This window comes from Mustela lutreola, chromosome 3 (assembly GCF_030435805.1).
Source record: "Mustela lutreola isolate mMusLut2 chromosome 3, mMusLut2.pri, whole genome shotgun sequence".
In the NCBI taxonomy this organism is placed as follows: Eukaryota; Metazoa; Chordata; class Mammalia; order Carnivora; family Mustelidae; genus Mustela; species Mustela lutreola.
Window position 1 is genome coordinate 22275885 of NC_081292.1, and position 15269 is coordinate 22291153.

The window sequence follows — 15269 nt, forward strand, 5'->3', positions numbered from 1 at the left end:
GCACCTGAGTGGCTGAGCCGTGAAATCGAGAACGCTCATCCCAGAGTTTGCTTGTTCCTATCCCTCTGCTCCTCCCCAACTCGTTCTCCCTCTCTCAAATAAATAAATAAAATCTTTTGAAAAAATAGAAAGGAGGTGTAAAAAAAAGCCTCTTGAAAAAGTAAAATATTTTAGGGGCGCCTGGGTGGTTCAGTGGGTTAAGCCTCTGTCTTCGGCTCAGATCATGATCTCAGGGTCCTGGGATCGAGCCCCGCATTGGGCTCTCTGCTTGGCAGGGAGCCTGCTTCCCCCTCTCCTGCCTCTCTGCCTACTTGTGATCTCTGGTCAAATAAATAAATAAAATATTTTTTAAGGGAAATATTTTAGTTAAAACGATGTGTTAAAAAGAGTAAAGCGAATGAGTGGCTACTAAAGACAAGACAAATATGGTGACAATAATGAAACCACCTTTGTGACCTCAGAACCCTCAGTTCCCAGGTGATTATCAAGAGATACTTCCATTCATTCATTCATTAAATTAGTGTGACTTGGCACAGTATCATATAATGGTTAACCCCTAATAGATTAAGCAGAACTGCAAAAAACATTCTCTCTCTTATCCAGTAAGTTCACTCAAAAAATTTCCAACCACCCACTGAGAAGAAACAAATTCAAGATAATCCCTGCCCTAGGCCAATCTATATAGTAATCTCTTATCAACCTCTGGGCTCTCTCTTCCTGGGGAATCTTACTTTTGTCAAACTCCAGGTTGGCACAAATGAAGGTCTCATATAAAATAGGGAATTAAAAATGACTGACATGGCATTAAATATATTTTTAGAAGAATAGACAAATATTTCAAAAAGCAGCTTCCAAAACAAGTCAGATCCATCGTATTAAAACCCAGTCATATTAGATAACATTTTTCATGAATCACCTTCTGTCATTCAGGATACATTGCTGTGGCATCATTTTGCTGAGGCAAAATTGATTTCCCCACAATTTCAATATCTTGCAAGTCTTTTGGGTCTTCCTATGTTTGAACTAGCCCTTACTGGCTTGAAATGTAATTTTGTTAACACTTGCATTCTTGCTGTTTTGTTTCAACATGCTCTGTAACACCTGCCTTATCCTAAATGATCACAGGGCTTGAGGGCAAGGTTTTCCTGATCTGTAGGGAGGATGGAGCTTACACACACGTATTTTCTCTCTGTAATATCCTCATTAATTATACACCTGTGATCTCCAAGAGTGAAGAGCTAAATTTGGGTTCATTAACAAGACTGAACTAAACGACATATATTTTTTTTCATCAGTGTTGTTTATATATACAAGACCTCATTATCTTTGTTTAAAAAAAAAAAAAAAACCTGTCCAAAACCTAGTATGAGACAGAACCCTATTTTATAATGTTATTCCAGACTTCCTTCTGGGAAGAAATTAGCCCTCCTGAGAAAAAAATGGATAAGCATTTCCTCATGAGGTTTAATAGGTTTAAGACTTGTTCTGAGAAAGCAGTCATCCACCCTTCCAGCTGACTCACTCAATGACAATTACAAAATATTATTTTCTCTTTTTTTAAGATTTTATTTATTTATTTATTTATTTGACAGAGAGAGAGAGAGACACAGAAAGAGCAGGAACACAGGCAGGGGGAGTGGGAGAGGGTGGCGCAGGCTTCCTGCGAGCAGGGAGCTTAATGTGGGGCTTGATCTCAGGACCTGAGGATCATGACCTGAGCCAAAGGCAGACCCTTAACAACTGAGGCACCCAGGTGCCCCCCAAATATTATTTCTTACATTTAAACAAAGATTAGATAATCATTTCCTATACCTATAGGTGTTTTTACCCAGAGTGAATCTTTGAACTAAACTTGTGATGCCTTTTTGCTTCTGTCATGCTCATAATTAGTTCCTCCAAAAACTTTTTTAACATTAGCATCATGGTTTACAAGAGATTCTTATAATAAAGAAGACAGCAAAGTAAGCTTATAATTACAGTGCTGTGTAATAAACACCACTTTATTTTTTTTAACTTACCTTTTTTTAAAGATTTATTTATTTATTTATTTATTTATTTATTTGACTGAGAGAGAGAACACAAGCGGAAGGAGCAGCAGGCAGAGGAAGAGGCAGAAACAGGACCCCTACTGAGCGGAGAGCCCAATGCAGGGTTCGATCCCAGGACCTGAGATCATGACCTAAGCCAAAGGCAGATGCTTCACCAACTGAGCCACCCAAGTACCCTAAATACCTCTTTATAAATCTCTCCAGTGTGCCATGAAAATAGAGGAAAATTGTTGAAAATAGACTGGGGCCAGGTTAACATAAAAATTGAAGGTTGGAGAATTTTTGTGAATATTTTGTGGACCACTTTTCATTCAATGCGTTTGTTTTGTTTAAGTATTAGTTGTAATACAGCTACCACTTCTACCAATTTTTGCTAGAAGTACATTGTTTTACCTAGGTTACAGCTCAAAAAAGCCCTTTAGGAATAACTTGCAATTTAACCACCATGGTAATATCATTACTTAGGGGAAAATGTTCCAAATTCTAACCAAGAAAATCCCAAGTCGATGTTTGAAACACAGCCAGTTAGTAAATCAAAACTTCTTGCTATTTGTATAGGACAATATAAAATGATGGAAGCAATACTTAGATGAATTCAACTGGATTTTGCTCTGCAAGGTCATTCTCAAAAAAGCAACTTTGTGACTGACTGAGTTAAAGTCCCAGTTATTTGATAATACAAAGGGTAATTTCAGCTGGTGGACACGATGATAACATTAGTCACAGCATATAAATCTTTTCTTATAACAACCCATTGACATTCTGGTATATGATGGATTAGACTTTTTTTAATTTTTTAATTTTTTTTATTTTTTTTAATAAACATATATTGTATTTTTAGCCCCAGGGGTACAGGTCTGTGAATCGCCAGGTTTACACACTTCACAGCACTCACCATATCACATACCCTCCCCAATGTCCATAACCCCACCACCCTCTTCCTACCCCCGCTCCCCCCGGTCACCCTCAGTTTCTTTTGTGAGACTAAGGGTCACCTATGGTTTGTCTCCCTCCCGATCCCATCTTGTTTCATTTATTCTTTTCCTACCTCCCAAAACCCCCCACGTTGCATCTCTACTTCCTCATATCAGGGAGATCATATGATAATTGTCTTTCTCTGATTGACTTAATTTGCTAAGCATAATACCCTCTAGTTCCATCCATGTCATCACAAATAGCAAGATTTCATTTCTTTGGATGGCTACATAGTGTTCCATTGTATATATACCATATCTTCTTTAATGGATTAGACTTTTGTAAGTCAGAAAAGGCTGTGTTAATGCTAAAGTCGAGTCCATGTATATATACACATGGTAACAGAATCAATCCAACTGCTTGAACTAAATATTGACTCTGTCCTTGGTGCTGTCTAGTTAACATTTCTTATTTGCTTCACTGTTTATTGTTAATGACTTGGATAAAGTGATAGCCGAAAAATTTCCAGATGATAGTTTTAATGAAATTTTTTTTTAAAAGACCTACATGAACTAAGATGAACCAAAAATTCACCAATAAGAAGTTAACTACAGACAGAGGCACCTAGGTGGCTCAGTGGGTTAAAGCCTCTGCCTTCGGCTCAGGTCATGATCCCAGGGTTCTGGGATCAAGCCCCGCATAGGATTCTCTGCTCAGCGGGGAGCCTGCTTCCCCGCCCACTTTGCCTGTCTCTCTGCCTATTTGTGATCTCTGTCAAATAAATAAAATCTTAAAAAAGAAAGTCTGCATAGAAAATGTCTACCGGAGTATTTATTATAGAAAGTGTTTAATACAGAATTTCATGTTTACCATTTGTTTTGAATTCTAAAAGGCAAAATGATTAATATAAAAGGATGAACTTGCATGGAACGTTGTTTAATTTTTATCATCTGAACAGCACTCCTGAAAATACCTCAATCTCAGGTCACTTCAGCCTGGCAGTCTAATGACTGAATCAACAATTTCTGATATTGGCTGGGAACTGATTTTTGTCTGTATCGCATGTGTTAAAAAAAAAAAAAATTCACTTAATCCCATACAGACATCTTAAAGTAAAATAGAATGAGAATCACCTAATTAAATCAATGAACAAACTGTGGTCTTCGGCAAAACCAATCTCAGCATAGCAGCAAAGGTTTTTTCCATCAGGGAAAAGGACTTTCCTTCAACCCTGAATTTAGGACAAACTCTACAGAACTAGAGTTCCATGAACTATTAATTTAACAGATAAGAACTAACTCCAAGATGTTTCATGCTACTTAAAGTGAAAGATTCATTTGCCTCTGAGCTACACTCAGAAAACTTCAGACAGTAAAAGGCTTCTCAACATAAATGAACTAAGAAAATTACATGAAAGTCAATTCGCTCTCCTACTTGGAAACTTTCAACTTCTGAGATGAAAAAAAATGAGTATAATTTTCTATAAATTTATGGATTCAACCACATGAATGCAAGCACCAGTAATATGTATGGGAACATGGGAAGTCATCGCTGGCTCCTCCACTTTCCCATTAGAAAACCCAAAGACTCCCGCTGTCCTGTATTTCCTAAAGTGGACTACTTGGTCTCTATGGTCTGTATTTGGAACAAGAATAATAAATGTCATCGGGGATGAGTTGTAAAACCCTATTAGATGTGCTGGAACTGCACAATTTAAAGGAGACACTGGATTCTTGATCCAATCTTAGACTTCAGGCAGAATTTTTATTTCCTTTTATTGGGAAAGACCTGCAGGATGGAGCAGAGACCACTGGTAAAATTAAATTTCCAAAAGCCAAGTATTACCTGACAGTTGAGCACATGGTTATGGCGTCAGACAGACCTCAGTTCAAAGAGTGTGCCTGCTACTTATAGCAAATACTTAAACCTCCTTAACTCTCAGTTTCTCTTATCTGTTATATGGGATAAAAATATTAACTATAGCAAAATAAATATATGTATATAGATAAATATAAATATATAAATATAGATAAAATGTGTGGAGTTAACATAATACATGCATAAAATAGTTTATTTCTTTCGAGAAACTAAATGGTGTCATGTCTTTCACTCACCACCGATCAAAGCTCCTCTAATAAAATAGAAAATACTCAAGAATAGCAGTGATTATCAATCTCATGATTACAACTACTGACAAGAATTAACAACATTAGCCCAGTAGTTAAAATTGCAGTCTACGAACCTAGATTTTCAAGAATTAAATACAACCTCCACCCTATTCTAGTAACCTTGGATAAGTTACTAAACCTCTCTGCTATCAGTAAAAGGGGGATGATGAGGGGACTTAATTCATAAGGTTTTCAAAAGTATTAAATAAATTAACACCTAAAATGTGCTTGGGTTTTCAACAAAAGGGTCTGAAATGAGTAGATAGCCATAAATAAATAAATAAATAAATAAATAAATAAATAATAAATAAATAAATAAAAGGGAGAGAGAGAGAAAGGAAAGAGAGAGGGAAGGAGGAGAAGGGGGAAGAAGAGGTGGAACTTAAACTCTTCACAACAATTAACTTAACATGGATTAAAGACCTAAATGTAAACCACAAAACTATAAGAAAATGATCTTCAGTTTGTTGATGGCTTTTTAGATAAACCAACAAAGGCACAATCTATGAAAATAAATAAAGCTGCACTTTATTAAAGTTAACCTTTAATGTTCTGCAAGACATTATCAAGACAATAAAAAGATAAACATGACAGGGAATATTTGCAAAATACATATCTGATAAAGGAGTGTTACCCAAAATATACAAAGAACTCTTTAACTCAACAATAAGAAAAGTACCTGATTAAAAAATGAGCCAAGGATTTTAATACACACCTCACCAAAGAAAATTCACAACGACAAATAAACATATAAAAAGATGCTCCACATCATATGTTATCAGGGAAATGCAAATTAAAATGAGATACCACCGTGCACATATTAAAATGGTCAAAATCCATTGACAAGCCAAATGGTGGTGAGGATGTGGAACAACTTTCACTGCTGGTAGGAATGCAAAGTGGCACAGACATTTTGGAAGACAGTGTGGTGGCTTCTTACAAAACTAAACATAGTCTTACCATCAATCCAGCTGTCATGCTCCTTGGTACTTACCCAGCGAATTTAAAAACTTATGCCCACACAAAAACCTGTACACAGATGTGTTTATAGCAGCTTTATATTTAATTGCCAAAATTTGGAAGCAGCCAAAATTTGCTTCAGTAGGTGAAGGGATAAATACGCCGGTACATCCAGATAGTAGAATATTTTTCAGCACTTTAGAAAAAAGAGCTGTCAAGCCACAATGAAAAGACACAGAGGAACCTTAAATATATTACTAAGTGAAAGAGGCCACTCTGTAAACGTTCTATACTGGATGATTCCAGCTATCTGGCATTCTGGAAAAGGCAAAACTATGGACACGGTAAAAACATCAGGCATTACCAGGGGTTGAAGGGAGAGGAGGGATGGATAGATACAGCACAAGATTTGGGGGGCAGTGAAAATACTGTGTGCGATGCTGTAATGGTGGGTACAAGAGAAGAGACATTTGTGCTCCTCTAGCTCATTGTCCCACTGGACATGTTTCAAGAACATTATTATGATCCATGTTGGATCCCATTGTCCATTGAGCATGTGAGTCTTTGTCCTTCTACACTCACCCTTTTACAGCCATTCCTTTTATTAATTGCATTGTTTTCCTATAAAGATTGTTACCAAGTGTAACCCGCCCATGCTGTAGCCACGAAGAGAAATATGAGCTACAGAATAACTGAATCGCCCTCATGACATTTTGGAGCCTTGAGAACTGCTTGGCCAAGTTTGAGCCAAGTTTGAGTTCCTCCTCTTCCTGATAACATTACTCGGGCCTGATGACTTCAGGGGTTCCCCAAACTGGCTTGGACTCCTTTGTATTTCACAGAGTAATAGGAAATCCTAAGGATTACACATCATTCACTTTCTAAACATGCTTTGACCCTGGATTTTCTTGGTTCTCCTCCTTCCTTTTTGATTTCTTCTTCTCTGACCCAGAGAAGAAGAAATGGAAAAGTGTCAAATACTATACCTGCCTTTCTTTTGCTGCCTTTTTTTTTTTTCCATTGTCTTATGCCTAGTGTCTTTCAGTCTCCAAAAGTATGTCTTTACCTGTATCTTCTCATGAGGATTCTGGTGTCATATACATAGAGGATACCTCCTTTTAGTTGTCTGTCTGTTAGACTTATATGTGGCAGCAAAGACCCCTTTTTAGCTTTACAGTGCCCAAAACAAAGTCATATTGTGATAATACAAACTCCTGTTACCCATAAACATTGGCCACCATTGGTGGAACTTTGCTTATGCTGTTCACCATATCTGGCTCTCTCATTCCTGTTTTTGTTTTTTTGTTTTTTTGTTTTTCTTCCACCCACCTATGCATTCATCAAGTGGCAGCTCAGTCCTTCTCCCTCACTGAAAGTCTAGTATATTCTTCTCTCTCTTTTAACAAGGGTCCCTAATACAATCGAGTTCATGGCTTTTTTTTTTTAATGATTTTATATATTTATTTGACAGAGAGAGACACAGCAAAAGAGGAAACACAAGCAGTAGGAGTGGGAGAGGGAGAAGCAGGCTTCCCGCTGAACAGGGAGCCCACAGCAGGGCTTGATCCCAGGACCCTGGGATCATGACCCGAGCCAGAGGCAGATGCTTAACAACTGAGCCACCCAGATGCCCCAAGTTCATGGCTTCTTATTGCTTCATACACAATAGTTCTTTTCTGTGCAATTATGTAATAATCTATTCTAAGAACTCAAGCCTAAATCCTCACTTTTATTTCAAAAGTGCAGTAGCCTATTGCTAAACCTATAATAGCAATGCAATAAATACCTGGCGACTGACTGACTTTAGGATTGTGATGTGAGTCTGACAGTGAGAGACACAGTCTCTGCCTTCCGGTATCTTACAGTCTAGTCTGAGAAACACATACTAAAATAGAAATTATGACCAATAATTATTTAACTAGAGTTGTAGTTAATACTAAAACTATCTCTGAGATCCAGTTTTTAATCACTATGTCTCTCTTCTGTGAGTTCTCCTGCTCCCAATAACCATAAGTTGTCTCTTCCAGATTTCAAGCTCAGATCAACTTTAAAAAATTGTATCACTCCTCTGACTAACTCTGTGGTCCTCAACCTGGGGTATTTTTGCCCCCAGGAGATATTTGGCTATGCCTAGAGACATTTTGGGTTGACATTTAGGGAGGGGAAGGGAGAGGTTACTGGCATCTAGTAGGTAGAGCCCAGAGATACTGCTATAAAGGTCCTAGGCACTGGAAGGCTGCCACAACAAAGAATTATCCAGCCAAAAATGACAATAATGCCAAGGCTGAGAACTCCTGCTCAAATGCTTACTCCCTCATGTGTCTTCTGAGTAGTCTTCTTCCCAGCCCACCTTCCACATGTCTCTTTTAATCCCTAGACCTGTACACAATTAAAATGACAGTGGTTTTTACAGTAAGATCTCTTTTGTCTCAGACAGAAACTAATATTCATAGAATATGTATACTATTTGTGAGGGCAGAGTATTTGTCATAAAAAGATAAATGTAAGCTGATGTCTCCTACAGAAATGAATTTATTTTCTCCCTTTTAGCTTTCCATTGAAAAGAGGTAGTGTGTCAAACCTACCTACTATTCTCCACCATTAAGACATGTTTCTGTGATGCATCTGACAACTTATATGCAGATTTTCTTTAGATGTAATAGCTGTACTGTAATAAAGATGAAGTCTGTTCACATGAAAAACTGCTCCACATCACTTGGCATCAGGGAAATACAAATCAAAACCACAATGAGATACCACCTCACACCAGTCAGAATGGCTAAAATTAACAAGTCAGGAAATGACAGATGCTGGCGAGGATGCAGAGAAAGAGGAACCCTCCTACACTGTTGGTGGGAATGCAAGCTGGTGCAACCACTCTGGAAAACAGCATGGAGGGTCCTCAAAAAGTTGAAAATAGAGCTACCCTACAACTCAGCAATCACACTACTGGGAATTTACTCCAAAGATACAGATGTAGTGATCCAAAGGGGCACGTGCACCCGAATGTTTATAGCAGCAATGCCCACAATAGCCAAACTATGGAAAGAATCTAGATGTCCATCAACAGATGAATGGATAAAGAAGATGTGGTATAAATACTCAGTGGAATACTATGCAGCCATCAAAAGAAATGAAATCTTGCCATTTGCAACGATGTGAATGGAACTAGAGGGTATTATGTTGAGTGAAATAAGTCAATCAGAGAAAGATAATTATCATATGATCTCCCTGATATGAGGAATTTGAGAGGCAAAGTGGGAGGTTTCAGGGGTAGGGAAGGAGAAAATGAAACAAGATGGGATCAGGAGGGAGAAAAAATGTAAGAGACTCTTAATCTCCCAAAACAAACTGAAGGCTGCTGGGGGAAGAGGGGTAGGGAGAGGGTGGTGGGGTTATGGACCTTGGGAAGGGTATGTGCTATGGTGAGTGCTGTGAAGTGTGTAAGCCTGATGATTCACAGAACTGTCCCCTGGGGCAAATAATACATTGTATGCTTATAAATAAAAAGATGAAGTCTGTTGTGAGAAGCCCCTAAATGATAGATTTAATAATGTAACTCATTAATTCTTCGCACAAAAATGTTACATCAAAGACATGTATTTTAAAATTTTTCATTGATCACATCTAAAACAAATAAGGAAAAAAGTACCAAACTACTTATGACGTCTTTAATAGCACACTGTGTTATTTGAAAGCGCAGTGGCTTGAAATATATTGGTATGAGTAGATCTGTTCTTTCATCTCAAGAAACATATATTAATTTGAATACTATTCAAATCTTTGAACATCCTGACTTAAAATACATACAATTAATATAGCAAGCCAAGTGATTAATTACACAGGAAATATCTGAAGAAATTTCTACTCTGGAATAAGTGTGAATCTCTGACAAAGGGCTCATCTCTCCACTTTATCCAGCCATTCTGGTCTCCTTACTGCTCCTTGGAACTTTAGGGAAGCTTCTAACTCAGAGCCTTCCCACCTTGTCCCCTTTCCCTGAACACCCACAAGGCTCATCCTCTTACTTCCTTCAAATCTTCACTATCACTTTCTTGGGGCGGGGGAGAGCGACCTTCCCTCACCCACTCAATACTCTCTACAATTCTTGCGCTATTTTTGTCCCCTGTGCTTATCCCTCTCTAACATGACAAATATTTTACTCATTTATTGTAGTCAGTATTCAATGTGTGTTACATTCATTTAGTAAATAAAAAAGAAAGAAGATGAGGATGCCACCAGCAACATCCGTTGTGCTGGAATGGATTTAGTAGGTGTGGTCTGGCTCTGGAGTACTAATGCTTGTGGCAGCTTCCAACTCCAGTCCAAAGCCAAGGCGGTGTGATTATAGAACCAAGTGTCCCAACAATGCTTTTCTGAATTGTCAGCTTCCTCATAGTGGCAGAGATGATTTTTTCTTAGAGAGTGGTTCTCAGCTGATATTCTGAGAGCCACAGCCCTTCTCCACAATCTGTCTCATTTGCCTTAGATTATCTGGATGTTTCCGATTATACACTGACTAGTAGTATGTCCCCATTTTATGACAAGAAAGCTGAACATCAGGAACACTAGAGGATAGCAATAAGTCAAGCTCAAGTTATGTGATCCAACAAACAAAATGAACATTTCTAGATTCTTCTTTCAATGACTCAGAATAGTTAAAACTTACTCAGTCCCAGCAATTCCTCCTACTAATCCCTCAGAAACATCAATTTCTGGAACCGATGAATACGTAAATTCTTTCCAGCCCAGCCCTCTGCCTGGAATAGCTTATTCCTGCTACTGATGCCTGTTAAGACCGCTCCCAAGAGGCAAAAAATTTTGCATCTCAGTATCTGAGTGTTTTACATAATGTATCCTGTATGATATTATTGTGGAATTTTCAATATATGTTGTACTGGGAAACTCAAATTGAGTCACAAAAATCAGCTTGGTTTGGTTATGAAACATCTGTGTGGGTTCACAGTGCATATTATAGATTCAGATCTTCTTACAACTAAAATGGCTTGTTTTTCTTTTCTGATTACTCAGTTGATGACTTGTGTGATTTGGGACAATGAAAGACAGAATCTAGCTGTTGCTTCCTGTATTTTGCACATTCTGTTGAACCAGTTAAACTGTTTTGGTGTCTAGTTATTTTTCATGGATCTGTAAAGTTTGCTTTTGAAACTGAAAACATTTTTAGAGAGAAAACCATCTCAGAAAAAACATCATGGGGGGAAATCCTCTCCATAATTTATATAGTGTTATTCAGAAAGCCAAGGAGGGGCTACTCCTCTGAAGAAACAAACTTATTAAGAGGGGATTACATAATAAAGAAAACAAATGAAGTGGAAGGTATCAGAGGATGAATAAGAGCAACATTTTTTCAGGGATACTTGAAGCTCAGTAACACAAGGTTGTCAAATACCATGTGTTAACTATATTGCACTTTTAACATACTGTTTTTTCTGTTTCCTTGAAGAGTATTCCATGAGTTTTTAAGAATTGGTCCAAGAAATTACAGAAGAACAGCCCTTCTAAAATCATAAAATAGATAATAAGAAATAGTCATTAGTAAAGGTTATTAAGAGATATTCTGGTTTTGCCATAAAAACCAACCATAAATATCCCATTGCTTACATTGAAATTAGACTCTAACAACAAAGAAAATACCTCTGAAAAATGGCACTTTCATATTATTTAGCATAATAACTTATTAGGTTTAAAAGGAGGAATACAGGGACGCCTGAGTGGCTCAGTTGGTTAAGCAGCTGCCTTCGGCTCAGGTCATGATCCCAGCGTCCTGGGATCGAGTCCCACATCGGGCTCCTTGCTCAGCGGGGAGCCTGCTTCTCCCTCTGCCTCTGCCTGCCATTCTGTCTGCCTGTGCTCACTCTCTCCCACTCTCTCTCTGATAAATAAATAAAATCTTTAAAAAAAAAAAAAAAAGGAGGAATACAGAGGAGGGTGAGAATAAAATCTTTCCTACCATCAATAGAAATTATACATATATACATATAATTATAAATATAATTTATATAAATATATCATATAAATAAATATATAAAGCCATATTTATATTATATAAATTATATAAATAAATATATAAATTAATGTTTATTTGTAAATGAATCTTTAAATATATATAAATTATACATATAAATAGATATATATAAAGATTTATTTGATAGAGAGACAGAGTGTGTGAGTGGGGGAGAGGCAGAGGGAGAGAAACTTAAAGCAGACTCCCCACTGAGCATGGTCAGACCCGGGGCTCAATCTTATAACCCAGGAGATCATGACTTGAGCCAAAACCAAGAGTCAGACACTTAACCAACTGAGCAACCCAGGCTTCCCAATAGAAATTATATTTAAAAAAAAGATTTTGTAGTAGTAAACTGTATCATGAAAACCCATTACAAAAAAGTCATCCTTGGGGTGCCTGGGTGGCTAAGTTGGTTAAACTTCTCTGCCTTTGGCTCAGGTCATGATCTCAGGGTCCTGGGATTGAGCCCTGAGTTAGGCTCCTTGCTCAACGGTGAGTCTGCATGTCTCCCTCTCCCTCTGCCCCTCCCTTTCCCTCCCCCTGTTCTCTCTCTCTCTCTCTCCCTTTTATTTATTTATTTATTTGACAGAGAGAGACAGAGAGAGACAGAGAGGGAACACAAGCAGGGGGAGTGGAAGAGGGAGAAGCAAGCCCCCTGCAGAGCAGGGAGCCCCAGGCAGGGCTCAATCTCAGGACCCTGGGATCAGGACCTGGGCCGAAGGCAGATGCTTAACGACTGAGCCACCCTGGTGGCTCTTTCAAATATATAAAATCTAAAACAAAACAAAAAGTTATCCTTAAAACATTATATAATAAGAATAAATAAATAAGATAACTGCTAGGATGTACCAGTTAGACTCAAGGCAGAGGAATTGCCTGAAAGTGTGTCGGGGTTGGAGAAAGACTCTGCTATGCAAAGTCAAGCGTGTATAGGGTAGAAACTGAAACCCTAGGAAGGATAAGTCTCATATCTGGATCTGTAGGAAGGGCCCACAATGTACATTTTATTAAATCATTAAATTCCACAGCCTGACACATTGCCACACACACAGTGGTTCAATAAACTTTTTGTCCCAACAGTTTGATGGCAATAATGTCTACTGAGCACAAGTGGACATAGCAACTCCTTTCTTCCTTCATCTTGTCTTAAATGCTGAAGTGATACCAGGGGCAACAGATGCTATGTTCCAACCATGAAGCCACAAGCCAATATTTTAAGGATGAAAGAGCAGAAAGATTAAAAGATATGGGTCTTTGAGGTCATCAAGGAGCTTCCTCTTCCAGATGTTTCATTATATGAAATAATTAGATGTCTTATTCTTTATTCCTGCAGCCACTGTTATTTATTACTCACAGGAAAAAAAAAGGTCATTTATTAATTTCAGGGGATAAAAATGTATTCTTAATTGATACACATCTAAAAGGAAAAAATTATCTTTTATCCTCATAAACAGGCCTGGTCTAATTTCAAGTCCTCTTTGCCACAGCACTCCCAGACAAAACAAAAAAACAAAAAAGTCTTCTGCTTGCTGATATCTGCAGTTCTTCATTTAATACAACACTTTATCTTGAACATGTGCTATTGATTCATTCTTCATTGTACCAACCTGCTTTTGGCATTGCTTTTGGGTCTGCTGCAAAAGAGAATTTCCTGTTTGGGGAACTTTTGGCTCACAAATTCAGATAATCCTCAACATATCTATTTTTTAATTATTACACGTTTCCTGGTTCAGCTACGGCTAAACTTTAGTACTCAAATTAATCACCGTGCCATCATGTATTGCACAAATAACTACCTTTGTGTTTTTTCCGCATCAACCATATTTTTTCCTGGATTCTTCTCTCAAAACACCATGTGTGCCAGTTATCAGTCCAAATCCACCTTTCCTGGTCTTGCTCTGTGACACAGGAGCTGAACTATGTGAACATCTCCCCTTCAGCAGCTGGTGCAATGTCCTGCTTTGTCAGCGGGGAGCGTAGAAGGGACATTCTTGGAGAATGTCCAGGTGGCAGGGAAGAGGGGGGTTGCTGGTTTGCTTTCACAACCCTTTTTTTTTTTAATGATTCATTTATTTGAGAGAGAGAGAGAGCATAAGAGGGTGGAAGAGCAGAGGGAGAGCGAGAAGCAGACTCTCTGCTGAGCCGGGAGCCAGGTGCAGGACTGGATCCCAGGACCCTGGGATCATGACCTGAGCTGAAAGCTGAAATTCAACCAACCGGCCACCCAGGCACTCTGCTCCCACAACCCTTAAAAGCAAGCAACCTGTGGGACACCTAGAAGTGTTCATGCTCCAGCAAGTTTTGCCAGGACCACTGCCAAGTCTCACTAGCACCTCAGAGGGGAGCTTCCCAATGAGTTTCCTCAATGTCTCAGAATACTGATTACCAGCTAGTTTCATTGGTGCCCCAACTGGCGGTTTCTAGTCAGCCATGACTGGTAACACTGCAGTAGACTTCTCTGCCATTAAGTAGGCCACAGCCGCACCCTCTCCACCATGGTCTGGGTATCAGTGTTGGCCTCCTTTCTTTTCATTCCATGGCTACTGGCCCTCAGCTGTAGATGTAACAGCTGTTCCCTGTGTCTACTGTTCTTGTATTCTGAGTTCTCTTTATTGCTTAGTCGTTAATCTTTTGTTATTAGTTAACTATTAACTATTAAATCCCTTAGTAGTTAATTCCATGCTATAAATTCATTATTAGTTCATTATGAAACTAATTCTTTATATTAAAATGTACTACTCAAATTACTAAGTGATTTCTATCTCCTGGTTAGACCCTGATCGACAGGTCATCTCTAGGACATTTATAAGACTTCTGCATGTGGTATCTTTATTTCACAAAATGTCAAGAGTCTATTGACTTGCAAATATCAGTTGTAATGTCAGGCCAAATTTCCAAGCCTGGTAATCCAGTACATTAAATTTAATCAATATATATTATTTCACCAAGGTCCAGCAACAGGAAAAACTCAAAAACATTGAATTTCAGTTGTGGTGTTCTTCCTTAAACCCATTAACATTCATTTTAATTGTAGTCCAAGACAATATTTCCAGTATCAGTCTGAGAATCAAATTGCTTATCTAAATACTTCAATATTCGGGGAAGTGTTGGGTATTAGAAATAGATCCTACTATGGCTTACAACTGAAGA

The 15269-nt window shown here is 38.2% G+C and overlaps 1 long non-coding RNA gene across 1 annotated transcript in view; it reads left to right on the top strand.

Moving 5' to 3' along the window:
* LOC131826473 (uncharacterized) overlaps nt 1-9112 on the top strand; it is a 42502-nt gene extending 33390 nt beyond the window's left edge. The window contains exon 3 of the long non-coding RNA XR_009351617.1: nt 8642-9112. This is a non-coding gene — a long non-coding RNA (uncharacterized LOC131826473). The remainder of the gene's footprint in view (nt 1-8641) is intronic.
* The last annotated feature ends 6157 nt before the right edge of the window (nt 9113-15269 follow it).